The following is a 27,129-nucleotide window of genomic DNA, read 5'->3' on the forward strand; positions in this document are numbered from 1 at the left end:
TATATCTTCTTATCTGTAATTATCGTCAGTTTATAATCCATGGGCTGAATAGAAAGTAATGCTTGGCTTGTGGACATAAGGATTGCCTTTCCTACGCGTGCAGCCTGAGATCCAAACGCAGTTATCTGCTACACGTCCATATAGCCAAAGGCAAACTCTTCATCTTTAATGCTGAACTGGCCATTTACTCATGCTGCACAATCAGGCCAGCAGACAAAGCAAACACCAGCGGCAATGCACAAATGACCAGCACGCATGCGCTAAGTGTGCAAACACACTGAATGGGGAGATTCATGCATGTGGACGTATGACACACAACACATAGATTGTTATTCTATTATCTGCCCTTCTCAGGGTATCTCCATCATACAGGCCTGCAGTGACCCCAGGGGTCACAGACCGCCGTGTATCCTCCCCCACAGTGGCCTTTGTTCAGATTTATTCAGCAGGTTCTGCAGTGAGGACACACACACACACACGCACATACACACATGCACACATACACACTTCATTAAATAACTGGCTCACACCTAAAATATCTTTCACAGCAAACATTTTGTCATTTCAGATAACTGAAGTTGCGTTTGATAACCACTATAGTGGGCTTTGTAGCATTAATGTGAGCTATGTTATTGTCAGTTTTGGCAATGGAAATGTATTTCTGGCATTTCAGTTGAGAAATCAGATTTGATTTTAAAGCTCCACCTTGTTAAACCAAATCCCTTCTGAAAGTGATCAGTTTTAAGCATTCCTACCCTTGGAACACATATCGCCAAGTTACACTGTCAATTAACTGAATTATATTTTATCATCTTATTAATTTCAGTAAATATGTATTGAATGATGATACTATAAACATCGGTCAAATATACACTGGTGCCCGGCAACTAAACCTCTTCCCGCTTCAGCAGACCTCAATCTGATGTTGACGTCTTCATCATGCTGGTAAAAAACCTAGTAACGAGCTCTCATTGCAATCAGGTGTGCTGCAACTAGGAGAGCCCTAAAACATGGTGGATGGTGGCCCACGAGGGTCAGGGTGGAATAGCCCCATATCAGTGTATTCATTCAACTAAAATATGTGAATGTACAATCACCATATGGTGAAAAAGAAAGTGGCTTCAAGTAGCCACACACACAGAGAGATCCATCGCATAATCACACAATAAAGGCATTGGTCACAGACCCCCTCAGCATCTAGAAATTCTGTCGATAAAAATCTTGAACAGAACTGGTGACAAAGATCAGCCCAGCCGGAGTCCAACATCTACCAGGAACGTGTCCGACTAACTGCCGGCCATGCAGACCAGACTCCTGCTGCCAAACAGAGACGAGACAGCCTGAGCAGAAGTGTTCCATGGCCAGGATGAAAACTGCATTGCTCCTCCTGAATCCTCCTCTCCCTCTCCGGTACCCTGGAATAGACTTTCCTAAGGAGCCTGAAGAGTGTGATCCCCCTATATTTGGCGCACACCCTCCAGTTTTTAAATCTAATCAGTATTAAAAACCTGTTAGGATTTACACTACTATGTCCTGACTACAAGCACTGGATTTTGTGATTATTGAAGTCATTCTTTCCCAAACAACTATGTCTGAAGTTATTATTACTGATAAAATCAGCCTAATAGGAGTTTGGGCTTTCTAAAACTTGTGATAAATACTATAATAAGACTTTTACGGGTTTATAAGACACAATTACGCCCATTCTCACCGTGAAAATCTGCAGGACATTATTGGCCAAATCTCCTCTCTATGAAGGATTGACTTCCACTTAATCCGCCCATTGTTATTCATTAGGCCTGTCTCGTATCGTTGCTTCATCTGTGACCTTTGACTCCTCTGTCAAGACAGATTAGCTCATCGACTCTGATTAGGACATCATCATCTGCCCCACCTCGGGGGTCAAGTTCATTATGCACAATCCAAATTACAAATTTAACATCTTTAATTGGATGTGTGTGAGATTTAGGTAGCAGGGTCATCAGAACATGGATAAATACTTTACTTTTTTCAATTTTCTTTAGTTAAATGTTTCAAAAAAATTCATCAAATCTTGATTTTTTTTTTTTTTTGAGAAACAATAGCGTAGCTCTCTTGATCTCAGGGATATTGAGCCGAGAGGGTGGGGATAACATTATAGCTTTGCAGTGTGAGCAACTCTCTCCAGAGCACCGAGGGGATTAAATGAGTGTCATTGTGAAACATTTCCCGAGACCAGTCATCAAAATAATTGCACCTTTGATCTGAGCGCTTCACCCTGGTTTTCTCATCTATTTCCAGTTCCAGTTGCGAAGGCCTCCTTTATCTGGCTGGTAGATATGAGTGGTGGCTATAACTCAAGGAGATGAAGTGAGAGGGACAGGACAAGGGAGGGAGGGAGGGGGGGGGGCGACCCTCGTATGAAGAAGAACGTAAAATACACCTCACATTCAGAAAGAGTCATGCCTTTTTTTTCTAAATCTAGCCAGTCGAAATTGAATATATAATGAGGCTATATTTAGGGCTTGATAACATGGCTGCACTGAGTAATGAAACAGCGAAGGTGGAGATTCATTACCTGCTGCATTATGATTTAATCAAACTGCATGGAATTATATTAATTTTTCTCTGACAAAGGGATCCTTCTCACGCCGCCTTTTCCTTTGTGTGCATGCACAAGGTCGAGGTATTACTGAGAAAATCTTTTGCCTGTGGCAAAAGGTCACTAGAAGAAGTGGACCGAATCCAGAGACGTTCCAGAACCGTCAGCTTTTAAATGCTAGTTATTTTTCAGCTGTTTTTAAACATCAGCTTATGGTTTTTACTGAATTAAAATATCATATAATAGCCCACAGTTTGTTTCCTAACTGAAGGACCTTGTTGTACCACACTTGTGTCGATCTGCAGTCTGTCTTTTTCCTTAATGAAGTTCATCAAGTAAAAGTGAAAACATGACAAAAATGCCCAGACACACCCTAACCATGTAAATAATTCCCTTACACCCTTTTGGTTACTTCAGACTCCAGCACTGGTCAAAGATCCGCAGTTTCTCAGCATATAGTGCGCGGGGAACGTCTGCTTTGTTTTAAATCGTCTACACAGACTTACATTAGATATGTAGAGACATGAACATGAACTAGCCAGTAGCTGCTTGAACAGGTCAGCAGGTCACAAAAAGGGAAATAGCAAGAAAATGGGTCTCACCTGTGAATACAGTTCACATTTGGCATTTGAGTTAGTGGTTACACAAAGTGGACTTTTTTTTCAAACTTGTTTGATTAATGACACTGAAATGGAATTTCAGGTAACAGCACTCAAGCTGACACTGCGGTCATGTTAAACATCTTGTTTTCCCATTGATGGAAATAAAGACAAGAGTTAGTCAACAACCACTTAGAGCAGCAAAATAAATGAGAAAGTGCACTACCAGTCAAAAGGTTCACTATACCTCAGTTTTCCTCAATTTGATGCTGATAATTGCTACAAGTTTACTATTCTGGATTACCGACAGCGCCCCCTGTCTGCATGAAAGTAGCGTGGAGCCACACTGTGGTACCAAAGACTTGGAGGAGTCAGGATGAGGAGCAGCTTGGCATTACTAAGACGTCAGAATAAGACAAATAACTTTGCTGGGGCCTTGAACTCCACCATGAAGATATCATGGAAGCAAAATTTGAAATCGGTGGTTCGTCACACAGGCTCTTGGTGGACATCAGCTGCTAAACACGGAGTAGCTGACAGCAGAGGGGTCTGAGCGGACTGTCGCAAATGACGGCTGAAGATGTTTTTTTTTTTTACATTACACGTTCCAATGAGAACCATGTCGACCTGCGGACGCAGAAAGCATGAACAGGCCTTTAATCCCCCCTGAACTGCTTTGGTAGGAGCTGGACAGAAGAGTGAAAGCAAGTGCCACTATCTTAAGCAAACAGAGCTGGGAAGATCTATGCATTTTGGTTTTTACATTTGAGTCGATTCTTTGGTATCTTTTTTTTTTTTTTTTAACTCAAATTGTTTGTTTGACACTTTTATTTCAGAGAACAAAAGAGACTGAACAATTCTTAATATCAAAATGGAGGTATGGAATATAGTAGTTTTTTCTGTCTCCTGTATCTTTTTTTTTTTTTTTTTTTTTGCCATATCTAGCAGTTTTTACCTCCTAATCATGGCTAAAAGATTTTTATCGGCTCATTTCAAGACTAGCAATACATCATTTGTTGACCATTATTGAAGAAATATTCCCTTTAAACAATCTGTCGTCTCCATCAGTGATGTCTTGGTCAGGTTTTTCTCCTTCAAACTTAGAGGTACGGCCGGAACAAGTTTGGTGGGCGGGGCAAGCCCATCACTACTTCCGGGTTCCAGAGCCAATCGTGTGTGATTTCCCAAGGACGGCAAACAAGTGGCGCATCATTCTGTATTTTAGGTCTGCAATGCTGCAGGTGCACCGTGTTCCATCCTTAAAGTGTTTAAAAATGTAAACTCTCCTAAACTGGAAACCTGCATAACACTCTCCAAATGAGATGGGGGGGGGGGAATGCACTGTGATGCAATGTACAATGTTAATTATTGCACCTAAGCAATAAGCAGCGTCATGGTCTCGTATCCTGGGATACAGCTTAAAATTTTCAGACTAGTCTGAGCTTGGTGAGCGAGCAGCCATCGTCCACAGAACATCATCCCGATGCCTGTGCTAATGTGGCTGCGCCACGCTTCTGTAGAGTGATGAATGAGCTTTTTTCTGCTCTCTTGTTTTAATTTTCAAGATGAACATTGTCAAACTGCGCTGGTTTAGTGAGACAATGTCTCCTAATTTCCGCACAGTACTTTTATTGAGTTGCCGTATACCACGCACTGCTTCCTGCAGCCGACTGCTGTTTAATGACATTGTAACTCCAACTACTGTGTGTGTGTACCTCAGTTTTACCCAGTGGATGGATGGATGGATGATACCACGGTTATGAAAACCCTTTTGAAATTTCTTCCACCCTCTGAGCTATGGATGCTGTTCTATATCTTCCTTGAACTGGGTCTGTTTCAAAACTAGTTCAGTGGTAATCATCGTATCATATTGTCGGATACAAAATGACTCCCGACCCTATCTGTGTGTCTGCTTCTGCCAAGGAAAATGGTCTGCTCAAGATGATTGTTTGTTCATACAAGTGACCCTGTTATGCTCGCTGCCGCTGCAATACCTCATTGAGATGCACACTTTGCAAGGTAAACAGTGTTCTAAAGGATCCTAAATGAGGTAATCCAGCTGCAGCCTCTCCTACTCTGGCCTCAGGCAGGGTTTTGAATGTGCGAACTGTTACACACCCTCTTTTATGTTAATCTGCTCCTCTGGCTGCAAAATAGGAACCACATGTCTGGAAGAAAGTGCTTCTGACTGCAGTGATAGACTGGTCTTTCACATAGTGGTTGAAGCAGGACCGAGAAGGAACACTGGTGGACTGACTGAAAGTAAGAGCCGCACAATCTTGAAGAGATCTGACAAGATCTTAAAGATTAGATAAAGTTATTCAATTAACCTGACATTGGCTAATCTTAATGAAGAGGAACGCCATCCTTGTAGATCTCTTTGCAAATCTCCAAGAGCAACCCGTTTCTAAAATCCCTTTTTCCCCCTCACACTTTAACTCACTGGTATTCACTTACAGTACTTTATTGAATCAACAACACACTTACTGCGCATTTTTACAGTGTTTTCTTAACTTTTGCGATGGATTGACATACTGTCTTACTTTGGGATGTTGCTTCTGAAATGTTACCAGAATCCTTTTTGAAGCTACCCTGTGCAGAAATACACCGCTCCCACCACTCCCACCACACTTGGCTGACAGCATCTGCCACTCGGGATCTCCCTGGATCACATCAAGATGGTGAACCGCTGGCTTGAACTTTATTTTAGTAACGACAACAAAAGTCAGAGGGAGAGCTCGAAGCACCGTAGACGTCCGACTGTGAGAGTCGAGTGTGTCAAGACCTCTGTTGTGAATGTTCTCCCTGAAACATATTGAATATTAGTTATTACATGTGGACACAGAAGTGAATTTATAATGCATAACCGTGGTTTATTATTAACACCCACCAAATGTTGGCGGAAAACAGTCTTGGTGTTTATTCATCTTCTCATTGGTTAATTTTGGGCATGCCTCTTGATGTCACAGCAGCAGCAATGTGGACATATGAGAAGTTAGGGTTTAAAAAAAAACACAAGGAATGTCATTTTGTGCAATAACATATTTTTCCTATCCTACTCAAAGTTAAAGCAAAGCTTTTGTGCCCAAAACTCAACCGTCTGTCATTGAAATCGCAAGATTGATCTCCTCTGAGTCAAAAAATGCAACACATGAATCAAACTGGATGAAGATCCGCGGTTGAGTGACGGCAAGAAGACAACAGGAAAACCAAAGTGTCCGACTCTGATGAACCTTTGTGAGTTATTTTGAACAGGAACTGGTTTTAGTGTGAAACCTGAATGCTTTGTGAAAAGTTGTCCAGAAGTACCCGAGGCATGGTAGCAATGTAAATATGTGATTATAAAATGAGAGATGTCAGTTAATGTCACTGTCATCCAGGATGGGTAGAACAAAGAAAAACACCTGAAGGTGGGGCAACAGGAATGCTAATAGTAATATAATAGTAATGTTTCAACTGCCATCATCCACGTTTCAAATGGGTGCAAATCTCATGATAGAGATAAATGGTAGTGCCGCGATCAAATTTAATCAGCAGATCATTTAATTTTCCAACAAAATAGTTGCTTCTAGTGGAAATACTGAGTGTTGCTGAGGCATGTCCTACATTGTGCTCCTGTCGGGTCTCACCCGAACAACGGGAGTCTTGAACTGCTGTGAACTGGTCCAGCACAGGGTGGTCACTTCACAAGGAGCCCAATATTCATGTGGTCATCGAAACAAACACTGTCCCAGAGAGTGCTTACAGCAGCGGTTTGCCAAAGTTACTGAGCTCTCCGTCTGTCTCACACACACTCAGTGTTATGTTGAAGTCAGGAGTACACAGAACATTTTGATCAAAACTGTTAATGACGATGGAACACTTTATTTTCATGTGCACACCAAGCCACCAGCGAAGGAGTAAATGAGCAGACTGTCGTGAAATGTCTTCCTGATTTGAAGTTGTAACAGCGGATGATTCTGACAGCAAAAAGAAGTGTACTTGAATGTGAGTCATAAGAGAAATACAGTCAAATGTTCAAAAACAATGTCTACTATTGTTTTTGTCACATACAGAAAACTACTGAAATATCTAAAATCGTATATGCTTCACTGCTTCTCTTCATGTCTTTAGGATCGATCTACAGCCATGCTTCCAAAAAAAAGTGCTTCAATACATGCTTCATCACTGATGTGCCAGTCCACTTCTAACGTTTTAGTGTGTTAACAGTAATCCCATTGCTGCAAAAACAGTGCAATCTCAATTAAATAAATCTGAAAAGCAATTATTAAAAAGAAAAGAATAAAGAAACGCATGAAGTGGATATAAATAATTTCCAGGGTCATTCAGCAAAGTCAAAATGTTCAGCAAAGCCTCCCTCTGGAGGATCGGTTTTTACCCATAAGCTGTACGCTTAACATCCTGGATGTAGCTGATTTTCACTGCTTCAGCATTTTTGATTTTGATTCTGTTCACCTTCACCTACTCACAGCTGGCGTCGATGTCGATGGCTGCCATGCAAGGTGCTCGACCTCTAGGAGGATAAATTTGGGGTTCAGTGTCTGGCCCAGGGAAACTTCCAACAGGACCAGATAGAGGATGAAACAACCAACCTTGAGGCTGGAAGATTGACTCCCTCTAATAACTCAGTTTCCAACATGAAAACACCTTCCCTCAACCCCGTGGCATCTCACCCTTGTTTTAATGCAGATATGTGAAAATAATTGAGACAAAATGATTTGAAATGCCTGGCGTGAATCAACAAAGACCCACAGCATCATTTACATTGTCCCTTGATGATTGATTGTCGCACGTGTGTGTTTACCCTTTCAGATCTGAACCTTCTGCACTTCCGTAGATCACGGAGGATTTAATCACCGGTCTTCAAATCATTAGCCTTCGTTGAAGAGATATTAAAATGATGTGCATGTCGCGCAGGGCCTGACCGGGTTAAGTAAACTCAGATCCTTGGCTGAGTCTCTCCTTGTTCCTCACTTTTAATTTGTCTCTCAAACCTTTTATACAAAGCCACTGGTCAAACCATTGATTTGCCGTCCAAGTGTCTGTTACGACAGCCTTCTTCAAGCAACTATAAACTCCCAGATGTGTTACTCTAATTAAATCCATAGGGTAGTTTACTTCTCTGACACCCCATTCTCGAAGTTATCCATCTTCCCCTCGGAGCGCCGATGTATTCACTCTGTGTAATTGAATGATTTCTCTGGAAGTTCTCCAGGCTTTAATGTGTCTGGTATTTGCATCTCAGGGCTGTTTGTCTATTTCTTTTGCACTTCTGATACATTAGCCATCTTGCCGTGATTCATAGCCGCAATAGATCTTTAAAAAGGCCAAACAACCGGCCATTACAGTTATTGTTTTCCTGACTGCTGCCTACTTGCAATAAACAACCACATTCCCCAAAAAGAATAGGATAATGTGCAAAACATAAATAAAAGGATAAAAATGTTTTGCAGAGTTCATTTTATTCATAATAAAAAAAATATATATAACATATCAAATGTTGAATTGTGTTCTTTTCAAAATATATTCAAATTTCTTGGAGCTTTGAAGACCAATGGCCTGCTTTTGTCTAGAATGGGTTTCTAGCTATTCAACAGTTCCACAGCCTTTATGCCAAAGCTTTTATTCTATGATACCCTGAAATGTTTTCCACTGCAAAGTCATCTGTACTGCAGGCAGGCAGTTTCACTGCCGTGATTCTTCCACTGCAAAGCACTGCTTGTATCACTTGGTTCAGCATTGCCTTGTTGGAACATGCAACTCCTTCTGTAGGAGACGTTTTCTGGAATAAGGCAGATGTTATTATGAGTAATTAAGCTAAAAGTAGGGGTCATTTATAAGAGGTGCGGCTATGGTCAAACATTATACATGTGAGAGCATTTTTCATTTGGAATATCTCAGAAGTAAAGCAGCTTTTCTCTTTTTGACTGTCATTTTTGGTATTTTTTCATCGATTTCTATGAATAATAAATATGTTTCAACAATAAATATCTATTGCTTGAGCGACCTCCAAAGATGCTTTACACTGTTGATCACATTCATCCATCCATTGACCTTTGGTCAGGGGGAGCTGGGGAATTGAACCTGCAACATTCCAAACCGCGTCAATGGATGCCCCTTCTGACTTTAAGCTCTATTCTCAAAAGGTATGATATATTGTTCAAATATGTCATAAAGTGATTTTCAGTCTCACATTACATATGAATGAGATCATGTGTTTGTGATGGTTGACCTTTATATTCTGGGAGGCGAAGTTCTGTGCTTCATGACAGATTTCCTTGACATTTTTGGCCAATAGTTTTGCAAAGTTATTTTATTCTGTAAAAAATATATTAATTTAGATTATTTTTGCAGTTATCACTTGTTATAAGTTTTTGTTTTACATAATTCCAAATCAACACAATATTCTTGAATGAAATGTTAACCTTTTAATAAGTCAGAACAAGTATCATGTGGTTACATTCCTATAGCAAATCACCACCGATAATAAGAACTGCTCCGTAATTGGGTCAAACAGAAGTTTGACAAATACCATTTAAAGTAATTATAAGACATTTATACAGTGTCGCATGTCTCTGTTAAAACACCATCTTACCATGCAATAATACTCAAGGGAGGCCAACGCATTGCAACTCGATCCCTACAGTAGGTTTACTCAGCTAGCGTACTAAGCACGGTGCAATTATACTTATTTTCATGTGATAATACAAGGTATAACTCTCATACAGGCCCAGTGTTCAATCTCTGTCTTCTCACCTTAAAATTACTGCCAGGCCAAATCAACAAATTCAAGGAGGAAAGGCAATACTGTTTGTTTAGTCGGTGACCAACCATGGCGAAGTCTGCAACGAGCGCACAACCACATGAAAAAGGAGTGGAAGCTAATGGAGAGAGGCACTGCCGACATGAGAGGGCAGCGGAGGGCTGGGAGTATACATGTGTAAGCCATTTCACCGAGCCATACCATGGGAAACGTCCAGCTGACTCTCAGCTCCGGTTTCCAAAAGATTAATCCACGTAGAAATGAAAACAAAGCTGCAGCACTTGTTAATTGAGTCATATTTCAACACTTAACACAAACTCGCCCATTAATGATACTAAAATACACAAGAATGAGCTGCTTTTCCTATACCTTTCCAAGGTAGGGACTTCCCCACAAAGCACCGAGAAAGAGGCTTGAGGGCAAAAAAACACTGTACAACCTGCAGTGACTGCAAGGGGAGTTTGGAATAGTTTTTCCATCTTTTTGGGAATGTGTGTACAGTAGAAGGTGGAGTGGGTCACTTGCTCATTTCCTCAACCTTTTCCTCAGGTGTGTGTCAGACTGCATCACTGTCTGAACCTGATTAGTGCTCATTAACAACGAATGGCGTTATTGAACGGCTCAGTGGTCATTTCCTGTCCTAATACCAGCACTTAGCACCTGAGCCATTCATTTCCACTCCGTGCGTGCATACGCACACATGCACAAACACACACAGAGACACTCTGGTGTGATAAGTAAATGCTGCAAACTGATCAGATCATTTTTCATTTGTGTTTAAAAGATGTCAGTCGGTGAAGGTTATATTCTGACTTGTTGGAACATGAAACAGAAAGAAGGTGCTGGAAAAGTTTGTTGGAAGCAAGAATCATATTTCTAGACAGAATTAGCACTGCAACCATTAAATACTGTAGCTTGTGAGGTCTGACATCTAAAACCACAAGCAAAAGTTCAAAATGTTACCAGTGTTTTTTTTTTTTTTAATAGCGAAACAGTTTTTCTCGTGCTGCATAGTTCTTTTTTTTTTTTAATAACCAAACTCAACAATTAATATTTTCTACCTTCTGAATGGATATGCACACTAGTTTCTCAATTATTGGAGGAAACAGGTTTCATAACAACAGAAGCTTGTGATTTACTCTGTATGGGGCACTCACTGAAGGAGTTGGAAATTTCAATCCGGGAGAGGCATTTAAAGCCATTTTTAGACTTTTCCACTTCTGAGACTGGAATCCTCATCTGTCTGCCATTTACATTTTGAAGATCTGTTGAGAAGCACAAAGCACACACACATATCACCAAAAAAATGTAATGGCTTCTTCATTTCTAAATATCACAGTCATTGCTTTCTGAAGCGGGATCTGGATGACTTGAGGTTGGGTGAACTTTCACAAAAAAATGCCATCATCACTCAGCTTGACATTTCTTTTTTTTTTTAGCATATAAAACAATCAAGGCAGAGTCGTGATTTTTGTAAAACACTAAAATCCAAATTGCTTTTGTTAAACCAACTTCACTTTATTTAACAAAAAACATCAAATAACACACCGACTTCAGGGTGATGCAACAGGTTGTTTGTACGCTACGAGCGTTGTTATTGTACTACAGCTCTCTGATGGACAGTCATAAAACCATGTAGCTGCTTGTATTGTCAGCACATGTACTTTCAAACCATACTGGCACTCTGAATTTGATACGAAAAACTAAAGCGAGCGCTGCAGCTGAAGTCTGTTTGTTTAAAGGAGGATTAAATTGGTGTACCACACTTGTTATGTTGGAACGAAGGCTATGTTTTCTGAGTAAAGGGCTCGGATCCATCCGAACAGCCCTGAACTGCGCATTAGCCATGCAAATCCAATCTGTGAGCGTTGATTGTTTAATAGAAAGAAGGAAGCTGGAAGTTTTACCCAGAATCCAGTTCACCCCTTACCCTTTGATCACTTCCGTCTTCCCCCCCCCCCCCCCCCCCACTTCTCTGCCACTTTGTGTTGCACATCTCTGACATTCCCTGTGTCTGTGTGTACCCGTCTCCCCACACTGTAGCCTGGTTTAACCGGAGTACATTGTCCTGGCTCCTTAAGTAATTTCTCTCCCTGCCACCGCCGAACAATGCCCTCCTACCAACAACTGTGTTACGGCTGCTCAACTGTACAGGCACTACTATGCCAGCGCAGATTGAGACCATGCTACAGGAATTAGGCACACACAAACACACAACAAAAAGTGCCACATGCGCACACACTCATAAGATGCACACATATATACACACACAAAGAGAAGCGCACACATACTGCCAAGAGAATCGTAGGATTTGCATCTCATTTATCCGGTGTGTGTGCATTAGTTTTAGTGTGTGTGATTTCTTTTTCTTTTTTTTTTTTTTTTTTTTTAATAGGTCCCTGAATACCTTGGTGGCACACAAAAGCTTCCTCAATAGGGAACAGATTTAGATGTGCAGTGACAGCTTAATAAACGGAATGTCTTTGGATGCCTCCATCTGCAAGGGGGAGGTGTCTGGGTGGCTTGGGGAACTGCTCAAGATGCATCAATAGGAGGAGGATCTTTCTTTGGTGGTGCTCAGGCCCCGCACAAAGCCCACAGTGGCTGACCTACAAAATGGTGGTCAAGATGGGGCTTTATGTTCAAGGGCTGAAAGGGAGGAGAGGTCTGATTAGTAGGTTAGTGAGAGTTCAGTCGCTCTGTAAGGCTCTGGAAGACCTGCCGACTGGGCCTGAATAGGCCTGGTGGCATGGTAAACAGCCTCAATAGGAACCCAAGGCAAGGGGAGTGGAGAAATAGCGCTAGGTGGGAGGGGAAACACTTGTCTGGGTTCAGGGAACCCTCACAGGAGCTGTGTATAGGGCGATGGCCTTGGCTATAGGATCCATTAAGGCTGGTGGGCAGCAAAAATAGGGCAATGTGGCAAGGTGTTAAACCAATCCTACTTCACAGCGAGCCTTCCATTTATTCATCATCAAAGGAAACTCTTGATCATCGGAGCCTCAGAGGAAACTCGGCTGAACTGAGATCAGCCTCCTTATCACATTTCTTGCTGATAACTTTCACAAGTGTCATTATAACTTCATAAGTCCATGGGCACAAAAAGAAAACTAGCTAAAAAGTATCACTTGTACTTTTTAGAAATTCCACGACGATCATCATTCTCTTTTTCCAGCCCCGTCTTCAGTCCAAACTGCATTTCATCAATCACATCTCTGGTGTAGGTTCTGCCACTCTCCAACGGAATTCGTCTCTCTGGGTATATGGCACTTCTTCCTTCTCCATTAAAATCAATACAGTACCAATTCTGGGGGTAGAGGTGAGGTGGAGATAAGGGCAGACATAGGGGAATGAAAGGAAAAAGCTACCACCAGCTATTATACTTTACCACATATGTATTTTAAGATCTTTCTTTATCTGTGCCAAGGATTTCGGTATCAGGATCCCGCCCATCAATTCACTTGTTTTCAATTCATTTTTATCCGGCGCTTTCCTTCCCTGTAGTCCAACTCAAACTAGCTCCACTCTATTCCCATCTATGCAGTTTTGTATTTGCTATAATCACTTTATAAAAAGATCCATGTATACTCCAACCCATCCTAGGGCCATTCTTGGAGTTCAGCACCAGTTCTCTCTGGTCAATCAGAGTGAATTGGGTGAGGTGAAACGGAGAATGCCCAGAACCTTCTGCTGTGCTGCGATGTCCAACAATTATGTTAATGCTAAGCTGCGATCCTATGTGCATTGCCCCGAGCCAGAGCAAGTGGGCCACTCCCCATTCAGGCACTTAACCCCGATCTAATGCTCCATTAGTGCCACAATACTATACCTCTCTGTTTCAAACCGGCTTCTTTTCTTCGGGACAAAAAAGACTAGTCTTGTGGTTGTTCATGCTTCGAAACTCAACATTTGTTGTTGTTTTTTTCCTGTTTAGTATTTTTTTTCAATACGTTTCCATGACACCAAAATGAAAAATGTCGAGTTCACCAGTTGTTATACTGGTGTGCTAATGAAGACAAACTGTCCAATGAAACTTTAAACTGAAGGTTTTAGTTCTTTGTAAGCTTTTAAAAACTAGGTTATATGTTAAAATGTTTTTTTAATAATGTATCACCCACTTCAACTCAACTTGTTAAGTTTGAACATTTCAGCATGAATCAATGGAAAACAGTCAGATAATCCCTTAACAGGCTGTGAAGCCTGTTTTTGGTCTTTGTGGGAGAATAACACTCAGTGATTCTGGTGAGAACATCTATTCAACAATACAGCCAGTGTGCTTCTCTGGTGTGGAGCTCTTTGTTTTTTTTTCTGGGAGCGTGTATTGCTTTTTTTTTTTTTTCTCTTTGCATGAACATCATCAGTCAAAACACTTCACTGACACCAGGCTAAATATACGGCGATGTGGCTCTTTCAATACAGAACATCCATTATTCAAGCGGAATCTTATCCACAAAGCGGCCGTATTAGCATTGTCATGAATCTAATATCTCCGTCTGTGTGGACATTACCTAATGAGTCTGCCTGGGCCTGTTTTCCCATAATAACCTTGGATGGTACCTAACACTATGACAACACCAGTCCAGGGCCTTAGATTTTTCAACAGAGTGAGGCAGAGTGGAAACCATTATTAAATTCCAACAGAGTCTCATTCCGAGCCAGACTTGGCTCATTAAATTAAAACGACGAGGATCTTTGCTTGCTGCAACAACAGAAGAGCCTGCTAATTGCCTTTTTTGATATGAGAAGCTCTCGCCTCCAAAATAAATCAAACCAACTTTTAAATAAGCCAAGCGCTCTGCAAGGCACTGATTTTGAAGGCTGTGTGTGAATCCACGCCACACGGAGGGGCAAACTGATTGTTGATGTTCAGCTTGAAAAGAGAAGCAGTGTTTTCTACTTGCTTGACCCGGCGATGTGAAATATTCTCATGTTTTTCAGCTGTTCACAGCTCAGAAAAAAAGGGGTGAAAAAAAAAAGTGATCCTTTTACAGTCTATGAATTGTAAAAGATTATCTCTGATGCACCAATAAAAAATGTAAGCCTGATCACGCCTATTTAAAGCCTCGTCTCGGCGTGGCCCTGGTTTGTTTTGGACGCACCAGAGTTCACCATGGTTAAGCTGAACCCGCTAGCCCACATCTCCTGGCTCGCGGAGCACTTTCACATGTATGTGTGTGTGTGTGCGTGTGAGAGTGCGTGCCTGCGTGCAAACAGGATTTATCTAGCATGTCGTACAAAAGGCTCCGGTCGCTGGCAGTCTGGATGACCACAGTGGGAAACTAAACCTCTAAATATTGAGCAGACTCTCTCTGTGTATTCAAACACACACATACACACACATAGAGGCAACAAAAAAAAAAAAAAATGTTAGGAAAAAGATGCTTGAAAATCCTGTTTGCTTTGTGCATGGACATGGTATCCCAGAGCCACACAAATACACTTCTACGTGATAAAAAGCCAAGCCTTCCTCCTTTTTCTGTTTAGCGCACACCAACAGTGTACATAATCACTGACTAAGAAAAGTGCAAAGTAAGTATAAAACTTTCTTTTATAATATTTTGTCTTATGATTTTGTTTTTCTTCTATAACGTTCACAACAGTCCATGCTAATACTACGTGTTTCAGGGCTGAATCTCAGCTGACACTCAAAAGGAAAAAGGCAAAGCACACCCTGGATAAGTGACCCTGAATAGAAGACTCTGACTCTTCCTTCATATTCAGATTTACAAATATATGAACCCAACAGAGCAGGTCGCTCGCCCTTTGATCGGCAGCAGGTAGCAGCTTATGTTTCAGTTCTTATGTTAATAATATTGAATATAGTCAGAAAATAAAGACATTTTGTTGTTTCACACAGAGTAGAACAAAGAAAAATGCAATAATAAAAAAAATCAAATACGCAAAAATAAAATAATCAAAATTATGTAGGTTAATGGAAAATGAATTTATTGTTCAAAATAGTAAATTATTCATTTATCATATTTTATTCTTTCCATTACAACAGGTGAGGTTCTTCACCTGAAAGCCCATCTGAACAGCTCTGAATAGTGAAAAACAAACAATCACACCTATGGGAAAGTTATTTTCATCACTGTGACAGAAGACCAGAGAACCCACAGTAAAGCCATGCAGACACAGGAAAAACATGCAAACTCCACTTAAAAAGGCCCTGAAACCCAAAATCAAACCAGGACTGACTTGGATGAAAGCACGCAATCTCTTTGTCTGTATCTTTGTTTTTCTGCTTCTCCTTCTAAATATATGCTGTGTTTATAAAAGCAGCTCAAACCAACAGTCATCAATTACCGCTCGAGTCTTCGCTCTCCTTGTCTCGCCTTTCAGTCAGCTGTCTCACCTACACACACACACACACACACACACACACACACACACATGCACACACACATACAAAGAGGCTTTTGGCCAACGCAAGCAGAAACACACCTCCCCACAAGGACAGAGTGGTTGTTTTCCACCCTTTCCTGCTCGAGTCAGCAGCAAAAAAATTAATATTCTCTCACATCGAGCCGCGATTGAGGAAAACGTGAAAGGAGAGGGGTGAATTTACGGAGAATGCATTGACATGCAACCTTTTCTTTCAGCGCTTTTCTAGTATTCTGCACACCCATATAGCTTCACCGCCCTTCTGTCTTTGTACACTGCGTTGGGATCGATGATCTTCAGTCAAGCAAAAAAAAAAAAAACTTGATTGACTATGTGCCAGATTTTTATAACAACAGGGAGTTTTTCTCTGCTTTCTTTTATGGAATTGTTAATCGCTGTGGCTGCGCTGCAGTGCACGGGTTAGCGCTCTTGCAAGAATGTCATGGGTTCAAAAAACTGGCCAGCAGTTTTTGTGTTGAGTTTCCATGTTCTTCCCATGTGCATCTCAGTACTCTGGTTTCTGTCAACATTCCAAAAAACATGCATTTGAAGTTAGATGACACTAAAGGTATGTGTTTTTTACACCCAGGACAGATCTCCCTGACCTGTCCTGGGTGTATTCTGCCATCGCTTGTAGTCAGCTGGGATTGGCTCCTGCAAACCGCAACTCTGAACATGATCCAAGCCATATAGAAAATGGATGGGTCGAGTTTTGTGCTACTGAAAAAGTAGTAATGGAAGAAAGAAAATATATATATATGGGTTCAAATACCGATCGGGGCATGGGGCCTTTCTGTGTGGAGTTTGCATGTTCTCCCCGTGTGTGCGTGGGTTCTCTCCGGGTACCCCGGCTTCCTCCCCCGGTCCAAAAACATGTATGTCAGGTTAATTGGTCACCCTAAATTGCCCCTAGGTATGAATGTGTGAGTGAATGGTTGTATATCTGTATATATATGTCAGCCCTGCAACAGACTGGCGACCTGTCCAGGGTGTACCCCGTCTTCGCCCGTAGCAGCTGGGATCAGCTCCAGCCACCCGCGACCCCAAAAGAGAGAAGTTCGTTTCCTCTGTTTTAGCATCTCCCAAAGCACTTTATATGTTAGCAATCTTCCTTCATTCCCAGTGTCTTACTCAGGGAGACTTCAACATATAAGAAGATAAAACCTGCAATCTTCCAATTGTGTACCGATCTGCTCTACCAACTGAGCCCCTTTCAGCTTACAGCACCTGGTATTCCTCAGCACTCTCCCACCCCAGTGCTAACCAGGCCTTAACCTTCTCTGCCTTCTGGTGAGAAACACTGAATGATAAAATGCTAGAAACACACAAACAGTCACAATCAGGTTAAGGAAAAGAAAAAATCTGAAAGATACTAAAAGAAGAGCCATTTGGGAGCCGTAAGAGCCGAATCTTCTCAGCGATTTATGAGGAAACCCCCAAAGTCTGGATGTGTGTTACACTTTCTGCCTACATTTCTTCTCGCAGGAGTTTCAATATATTTCACAGAAAAAGTAAAAACTGGATGATGCCAACAACTGAAAAGCTTTATGATCTCAAAATAATTTAGAGTTTGAGGTGAAGTTGGGGTGAGGGTTGTTGGAGTTATAACCTACTGTGTTGACAAATTAAATTTTAATTAGTATAAACGTCAGAAAAAGAGGGGGAAAAAAACCCAACCCGAATGTTGCTTGCAAATTGCATCTGTTTGTGCTTCAAAGGGAATCGTGTTCACTGCGTCCTTGTCCTTCTCCTGACGCTGTATATAGAGATGGAGACACAAAGTACAGAAGAAAACATTTCTCTTCCTCAATTTCTCAGCCCCCCATTTGTTCCCACCTTCCATACCCCTCACAAAGAATGGGACCATTACAAATGTCACACTGACAGGTGGGAACTATCCATCAGCCTATTAAAGCTCCTGTTAGTGGGATTTGCAGCCGCCCAGTTGACGGAGCTGCTGTTGTGTGGGTGGGCTGAACAAATAGCACAATTAGACCCACTCATTGGTAGGAGGGACTAAAAATGTGCAGAATCTCACCACATCACCCAGTTTCTGAATCCCAGCAGAGAGATTGGTTTGTTGAATGAGCAGACCGGACCTGTGAAGCGACGGTGAGCACAGCTCAGTGAGAATAAGACCGACGGTGAAGGAAAGCCTAGATATGACCAATCAGCTTGACTCATCTGAGACACTTGAAGTATCACGCATTTCTGGCCAACATAAAAGGGAAAAATAGGTTATTTACTCCCAATAAAAGAAAGAAATGGGACTCTGACAGATAAAGATTAAGAAAGCACTGAATTTCAGCTCGTTTTCTTGACGAAAGCAACTGTGTAATGAGCAAAGTTTATCATTAGTGTTTCTATTATATTTTTTAGCAAAAACGTGCACTAGGGTGCTTTTAAACTTGTTTGAATTTGTCAGTGTTACAGATTTCACTTTCTAAGCTGTCAAATAATTAAAAAAAAAAATGATGTGGGACATCCTGGAGCCAAAGTATTTAAGGAGTTTAATGAGCCAAACATTGTGGGCAACGATTGGTGGAATCTCTTCAAATTGCAAAGGAGTTGTAATAAACTGAAATTATTTGAAGTGGAACCTTCGAAGGTGTGCGGGCTAAAGGGTACACAGCGGTGCCTGAGAAAGCAGCCACTTCAAATAAATCTATTTTCAGCACTTTTTCAAAAGCCCTGTTTGTTCAGATTTAATTGCCACATTTTCACTATTCTAATAGAAGCACTATTCAAGGTCATTATGATGTGATTAAAAGCAGGCACCAAGGAAAACCGCAAAATGAAAGGTAATTGACACTGTGTGATAAAATGAACAAAACAAACAGCAAGGCATGGTCAACTAACTGAGTGCTAATTATACACTCTGTGGTCATGGTTATTCGGAGTACGAAGAGTTGAGGTTGGCAGAATTTCTGCTTTGTGTGTCATGCATAATGCATGATTTACTAATCATCATTTGAATTAGCACAAATCTACATGTGTATACAATCCCTAGCACAGGACTGTTTGGCTGCTGTCATTTTAGTTAGTTTAGTGAGGCTCATCTCGTCTACGTTTGTGGATCTGTGTGTCTGCTTATTAAAATCCTCTATGGGTCTAATATTCGGTGACGGCAAACTACATGGTGACTGTATAGTTTTGTAACCGACAAGAGCATTCCTTGATTTCATAATGAAATGTTAAAAACACAACGATGCATCAGCTGAACGACTGAAGCTTTGCTAATGTAGTGAAAAAATAATCACATTTAATGAAATAGGATTTATCTGATACGATATGATGCAAATGCAGTTTGTTTTGTTGTTTTTAACACATGTTATATGATACCTTTTGAGAATCGTGAGATGGGCCACACAGTCGTGGAGTTGTTGAAATAGCGTGATTTGATTCTGCCTTGGACTTCGGTGAAACTAACATTTTAGACCAATTGATGATCCTGAATTGGCATCAAGAGTGTGTGTGTGTGTGTGTGTGTGTGTGTGTGTGTGTGTATGTGATGGAGTGAGAACCTGTCCAGAGTTTACCCTGCTTCCACTCACAGACTACTGGGACGCCAGCGCAGCGTGTGACCTTGATCTGGTGAAAACCTTATACAAGATGGACTGATGGGAGTCCAATTATACAACTTTCAAAAGAACGTCACTGAAGTTATTAAAATATGGAGTAAGAGACAAATCCCAAGATGCATCTCTCCTGGCTGTTCTCAAGTTGCGGTAGCTGATACATCCAACATCACAAAGAGGTGTGCCATTATGTTGATTTTCTAATACAGTATGTTGTTGGGTTCAGTTAGAAATGTGTCCTTCCAGGTAGACCCGCCGCTACATATTGATAATACAGGGAAGTAAAACATACACGTCACAGTAGAAAGATAACAACTGCAGAACAACAAAAGTAAAATTCTAAGATGCCTTTTTTTTCCCCTCTCAATAGAAAACTGAAGGAAATGCTTTACCTTTGTCGGGGGACCATGCTTCTTTGGCTTATGGATTTTGTCTGGAATCCTGCTGCTTTATCCCTCTAAGAATACTCCAGTGGTTATGTGAGTTTGAGCTTTTTGATCTGGACATTTGCTCAAAGCTATCCAGTCTTTACAAATTGAACCATGAGCTGAGTCTACAATTCATTCCAGTGCAGTCCACCATATGTTTGCCTGGATGTTGGGATTTATAAGCCAGCACTTGATAGGTGCCTCTATTTTTGATTTGTGTATCTACATACTATGTTTAAACCATTCAAGGACTTGAGACCATCTAATTGCGGCTTCACAGATTATATAGAGCTGGTTGATTGTGAAGAAATTGAGATAAGGGTCTGACTCTCTTCACCATTGGTTTTCCAGTTAATTTGTGATATCTATCGTTCCTTAAAGAGCAACAGCATAAAGCGTGGAATTGCGATGATAGGCCGTTATCCTCAGGGAGGAGCACAGGAAGTTCACATCTCGGAAAGGATGTAGAAGCGCTCATTCATGGACGTGGGAATCTTTCTTAGGACGTCCCGCAGTGACGATGGTGTGCTGTATCTTTTCACCTCAGCGTGAGAATATCCCTGCTTTCATTCCAGTGAAGGCCCTATTGTGTGGAACTTGCATGTTTTCCCCATGCATGTGTAGGTTTCTCCCACAACAAAAACATGTCTCTGAATTCCCTGTAGATGTGAATGTGAGTGCGTTTGACTGTCTGCCTCTCTGTGTTTGCCCTGTGATGGACGACCTGTTAAGGCTTTGTATTCATCAGCTGGAATAGGCTTTAGCTTTCCATGGATGTTGTTGATTTTGCGTTGTTGTTCTATGTCAAATTGGTTTGTTCAATTTATGTCCTTTTTCCGTGCTTTTGAACATTTTTTTCCCCACAATTCATAGAAGATTATTGGTGATGTATTTGATCAAAATGCTAATTGGTTTCTTCACATCTCTGAGTATGTTATCTTCACAATTTCATTGCTCATCATTTGATGTTTGCACTTCATCAAGCCTTCCAATTCCAGCGACGGTTCTCTTAACCGCGCTGCATCTACTTACAGCTGCATGTCGGTGGCCCAGCTGGCAAAGACAGGGTCACTTCAGGGTCTTGTTTCCAGGGATGTGATTCTTCACTACAGATGAGAATCACTAAGCCCCCCTCTAGAGGCTGAGACAACAGAAAGAAAAGGGCACTGGGAGATTGGAAGGTAATGAGTCTATTAATTACAAGGTTTTTCTAAACCAGCTGCAGTCTCGGTCACACACACACACACACACACACGCTCAGATGTGTCCTCACATAAAATATAATGTCTGAGGTTTGCAGAAGCAGCGCAGGCGACCAGTCGCTCCGTGCTCTTTGCTTCCCATTAAACTTCTAATTGGAGACCTCTGAATCAGATGAGGTGCATGAATTAAACTGTCCCCGTCGAAGCGCTGATACATAAAACACACATGGACAACAGAGGCAGGTGTTCCAATCTATGGCGCCTCAGTGAAAGAGGAATCAGGACAGCAGCAGCCTGAAATATATTATAATGCTTCCCCGCACATGAGCCTTATTAGACCTTTGAACTCAGCATGGAAATCAGCGGTATCTGCCCGCCCGTCCACACAATACAGTCCCCAAGGTTTGCAGATCTGGCAGAGGTGACCTGTCATCACCAGGTTTCTTTGTTAGGAGTCTGACCGTTGAGCTTCGATTTATCTGGCACCCAAATAAGGTCTATTTTTGAGTGTCTGCTTGTGTCTGGAGGTAATAAAGGAACAGACCCTAAGACTCTAGAGCCATTGATTGGGGCCAACCAGACCTGACCTTCTTAGAACCAGCAACTGAAATTCAGCATGGTGGCTCCACTGATGCCTCAAGCACACATACACACACACACACACGCGCACACACACTCCATCGATCAGTGTGACATACACTGAAGATGACAGATACACTGACAGTAATCACCGCTGAATGTGAAGAAAGACTTTCCGGAGAGCACGCCAATTTATTACTGACTGTGACTGAGTGATAGACAGATAGACACACTGATGCATGAAGACAGCTGAAAAGATGAAAGATTGTTGAAGGAAGGGAGAAAAGATCAGAGCAGCAAAGTGGAGACAGGTATGTTAGACCAGCAAAGCCAACAGACAGACGAGGAAGAAAATGATGCCTGCTGGAGGTCAGACAGGAGCATTTCCCCCTATTGGTGGCCTCTGTCAGAGGTGTACTGTTACACACACACATACACACACGTGTGCGCACACACACACACAGCACTTAGGCTCTCATCCCCCACAAGGAGACTGAGATTGGATTATTGATTGCATTGAGACAGACAGATCTCAAAGGACAGCAGAGGTCTCTTTATAGAGGGACTTGTTTGGTGATAGTCACTGCTAACGGGAAAACAATAGGTGACCTTAGCTCAGGAATGGCCAAATTAGCACTCACATCACTGAATGTTCGATAAAATAAGTGTCATAACCTTTTTCTAAAAAAAAAAAAACAGAAAATCTTCTTTCATAACAATCATTGGTAATTTTTTTTTAATCTTATTTTGAGTTAAACATTTTTTTATATATTTAGTTAAAATACACAGATCACTGCATCCTACAGTTTATGGTCACGTTTTCTATTTTCTTGTGATATTAGAATAACCAACCACTGATGCACTCTTGACACTGAACAATATTGAGAATAAGCTTTAAAAATTATTTAAAAATGTGTTGAAATTTTTTGCAGTCATGTACTTAAGCAAAAAAATATATATATGTTTTTTGTTTTAATGACAGCAAATACATTTCATTACCTAATCTTCATCTTAACCCCAACTAATTTTTAGTTAGTGCGAGTTAGTTAGTGTTTTTGTTTCTTAAACTTTTCATGACAAAGAACGACAATTGGGTTCCGACGTAAACCTGGATCCACTGATATTAACACTAAATTTCAATAAAGCAACTGTGTGTGTGTGTGTGTGTGTGTGTGTGTGTGTGTGTGTGTGTGTGTGTGTGTCAACTTTAAAGAATCCAGGCCCCCAGCATGGTATGCCCTCAGACTATCAAGTTATGAGGAGTGTTGACCCATATCATGTGACACACATGTACGAAACCATCGCAAGCGAAAGGCAGACACCTACTCTTCACCCCTGGCTACCACCGAGACCTGCAGACTAGCCCCTCTAATCCAGAACCAACTGAGAAAGATTACTGAACTGAGTTCTGTGAGAGCTAATTGTGAACTATCTACCTTCTTCAGGAGAAAGATAGCTATTCAAAAGCAAAACAGTTCAGTAAAGTGGGAAAAAAAACAATGGAATATAAACGAATTTAAGGAGAGGATAAACGGTACCAAAATGTTCAGACACAATAACATTTGGACTGAAGCTCATTCACAATAAACAGACGCATTCCTTGAGGATGGTAAGTAGTGAGACATCGATACTGTGGAAACATGAGGTCTCCATTTAGACACTTCAAGGTGAGTTAGAGCGTCTGACCTTGGCTGCTTTCCCATGGAGGAGCTCACTCTGGAGAGGTCTTGGCTGCCTTGACCTTATGTCCTCCACACAGCATGTAAAATCTGAATTATTGGAAATAATTTACAGGTAATTTGGGGGATTTGTGTGCCTGAAAAAAGGGGACATAAGCCTAAGTTTCAGCCAAACATGATTGAAATGTCAATTCAGATTTTTAGAAGATAGAATAGAATAAAATACTTTATTAATCTCAGAGTAAAATTCCTGTTAGGTTGTAGTCAAAGTAGCTCATCAACCATTTTAAAAAGACACAGACTAAATTAAAAGATAAAGTTCCGTTCTTTGCATGTGTGTGTGTGTGTGTGTTTAGAATTAGAAATGATGGATGGCTATATAATGTAGTGCGCCTCGAAAATGCAAAAGATACTTGAGCTGAGGCATATGGGAAAAAGCCAGCATTGAAGTAATTGTGATGTTTATAACAGACATTGGGGGGGAAAAAAGTGCTTCATTGGCTTTATACATCACTGTCCCATTATAGCACTGTAAGGCAAGAGAAGTATGCATCAGCGAGAGCCATGTGTTTCTCTATAACCTTCAGCCTAATTCAGTCATACACAATCGACAAACACTGGGAACACAGAGTTCCAGTAGGAAGACTGGATACTGACTGAAACAGCAAAGAACTTCACCAAATCCAATAATGAGCAGAAAGTAGACTTCGACCTTACCATTCAATTATTTTAACCTCCATATTGGGACAGAGAGTGGTTTAAAAAATAGTTCTCATTCAACATTTTGACCATTTGCATGATCTTCTTAATCTGTCCATTGAAATCAGTGGAGGCAGTGACTCTGGATCAGCATTGTATTCTTTTTGCAATTCCAAAACTGCAACAAAATCATGGAATCCAGGGCCACTCCATCTTTCCCTGGAAGTGGTTTTACCCTGGATGTGTCTTCTTAACCCTTTAAGGGAACATCCTGACCTTCTACCAGTGCAGATACACCCCACAAAAACAAACCAGCATGGAGATCATCTGATGTTAATGGGGGCATTCATCATCATTTAGCTGTGATACACGCTCATTAATCAGCACTCCGCGTTTGCTGTTTTCATTTTCATGTCCGAACAAACCAGATGTTATCAAGAGCATGTCATTCTTCCTTTGGTATCGGTTTCATGAACCTGTAAAACCTGCTATAAAGATGCAAAAAAGGGATGTGGCAATATAGAGGAATCGGACATGCATTCCTGCACTCAAGCCACGGCAGGTCTGTACAAACATGCTCCATGTGGTAGGAATGATCAGCCCGTGAGAGGTCACAGTTTGCTTCTTATCCCAATGTTTGGACAGGACGGCAACAACCACACTGATCTCAACTCACCAGGACATTCAAACAAGTGCCCTGCATGACAAAACTGCAACCCACATTTGTTAGGTATTAACTTGCCATGCAGCAATTTCCAAACTCGTGCTGTCTAAATATTTATGAGGGCTTTAAGACAATTGGTGAGCTCAAGAAACATATTGGATGAGTTTGAGAGTGTGTATTTGGTTTAGAAAATACTGACCCAAGATCATGGAAAGGCTAACACCGACAAAATCTTCAGGACTCTGACAGGCAGCCATTATTACATTCTGATTACTTCATCATTAACTGACCTAAGAGGTAAATTAACACATAGCTTTTGTTGTTATGACAAGATTCTCCAAGATTGAAGTGTGATGGAAACCAAGGCCTCAATTCACCATTCGTCAGGGATTGTATCCTTTGGAAGAAGCCCTCTGAAAATGTTTAGAAATTTGGGAGAGACACCGATAGGCAATCCACTTCATTACAAATCTGTTAAACAAAAATAATGATGTGGTCAGAGCGGGAAGCCCTCAATCACAATGTTTCCCATTGGCCTCAACGTAATTTCAGATGTATTTTTTTAATATCTTAGCAGAGGATGTACATCAAGTCCCAGGTTGTGAACTCATGAACTCATGGAAGAGGTTAGTCAGCTAAACAAGCACACAGAGAGAGGTCCTGACACCAAATCTGTCTGCACTGTTTAATATAACACTCCCTTTTAATTTGTGTCTCCTCTATCTCACATTGCTCATCTGTGTGTCTGCCCTCGGCCAATCGGAGCGCTCAATTTGTGCCAAGCGCTGGCACGGTGTCATGCACGCTATTGGAAGAAAGAGCTCATGAATCTATTTCAGTGCCTCCATCCACCGACAAACAAAAGTAGGAGTGGGCAGGGGGGCTGGGAACCCTCAGAGTGTCCTTATTCAGCCATTCATCTGTGCCCAGCAGCACCCAGCTTAAAGAAAGAACCTGAACTGTTTGCCGATTGTCGCCGAGGAGAAAATCCCATTGTAATGGAACAAAAGGGGAAAACTGGTGTATCTCTGTTTGCATTGATAGTGTGACATCAGTCTCAAAAGGAAGGATGGAAAAACACTAAAACAGACAGGAGGCCAGAGAGCAAAATTGAGAATAAAACTGTCAGGAAAGGGGATGCGGCGTTTTTTGGCCAGAGCGGAGGGAGGAATCTTTAATTAGAAAGTGTTGAGAGATCATAGTTTCCCTTAGAGCTATCGGGCCTTTTCATGTTTATATAATGCATATGCATGGGCTGGAGCAATCATCTGAAACCAGATCCACCGATCCACATAGTGTAACTGAAAAGGCTTCTCTGACTGACGCTTTTTTGGACATGAGACTTCGCAGTGAAAGGTAAAAGCTGAGATTTGGAACAAACATGCGGTCGGCATCCGAGGTTTCAGACATGGAATATCAATAAAAATATGAACAATGTTTCATATGAATCATTTTCCACAAAACACTGAGATTCAGATCATGGCAGAGAGCATTATGGGATAAGGATAATTCACACAACTGCGCTTCATCTTCTGAAAAGATGAGAGAAATGCTGTACCAGTGGTGTGAAAGCATGTCATCTCGCGGCCCCGAGCCTGAGAGCTTTGACGTCTGCCAGCATCGTCAAAATCGGAGCACATCCCCGAAGACGATCCGACAGCAATCACAGTGAATAACTTCCCCACCCTCTTTCCTCATCTGAACCAGTAATAATATGACGCTGGATTAATTTTTGTTCCTCTCAGTAAGCTATGAAGGAGAAGAAGAAAAAAAAAAATGCTTAGTGTCCAAAATAATGAAACGTTCCATGACACGTCCTTATCAGCCGAATGAAAAAAATCGCATTATCTTCAAAAAGGGTTTTAAATGCCCGCCCGTCCTTTTGCTTGCTACCTCAAGCTGCACGGGGAATATCAACTGAGAGACAGTAATTCGCTCAAGCGCTTAATATTCAGTTCTCAGCCATGTAATAT

Source organism: Salarias fasciatus, chromosome 16 (assembly GCF_902148845.1).
Source record: "Salarias fasciatus chromosome 16, fSalaFa1.1, whole genome shotgun sequence".
In the NCBI taxonomy this organism is placed as follows: Eukaryota; Metazoa; Chordata; class Actinopteri; order Blenniiformes; family Blenniidae; genus Salarias; species Salarias fasciatus.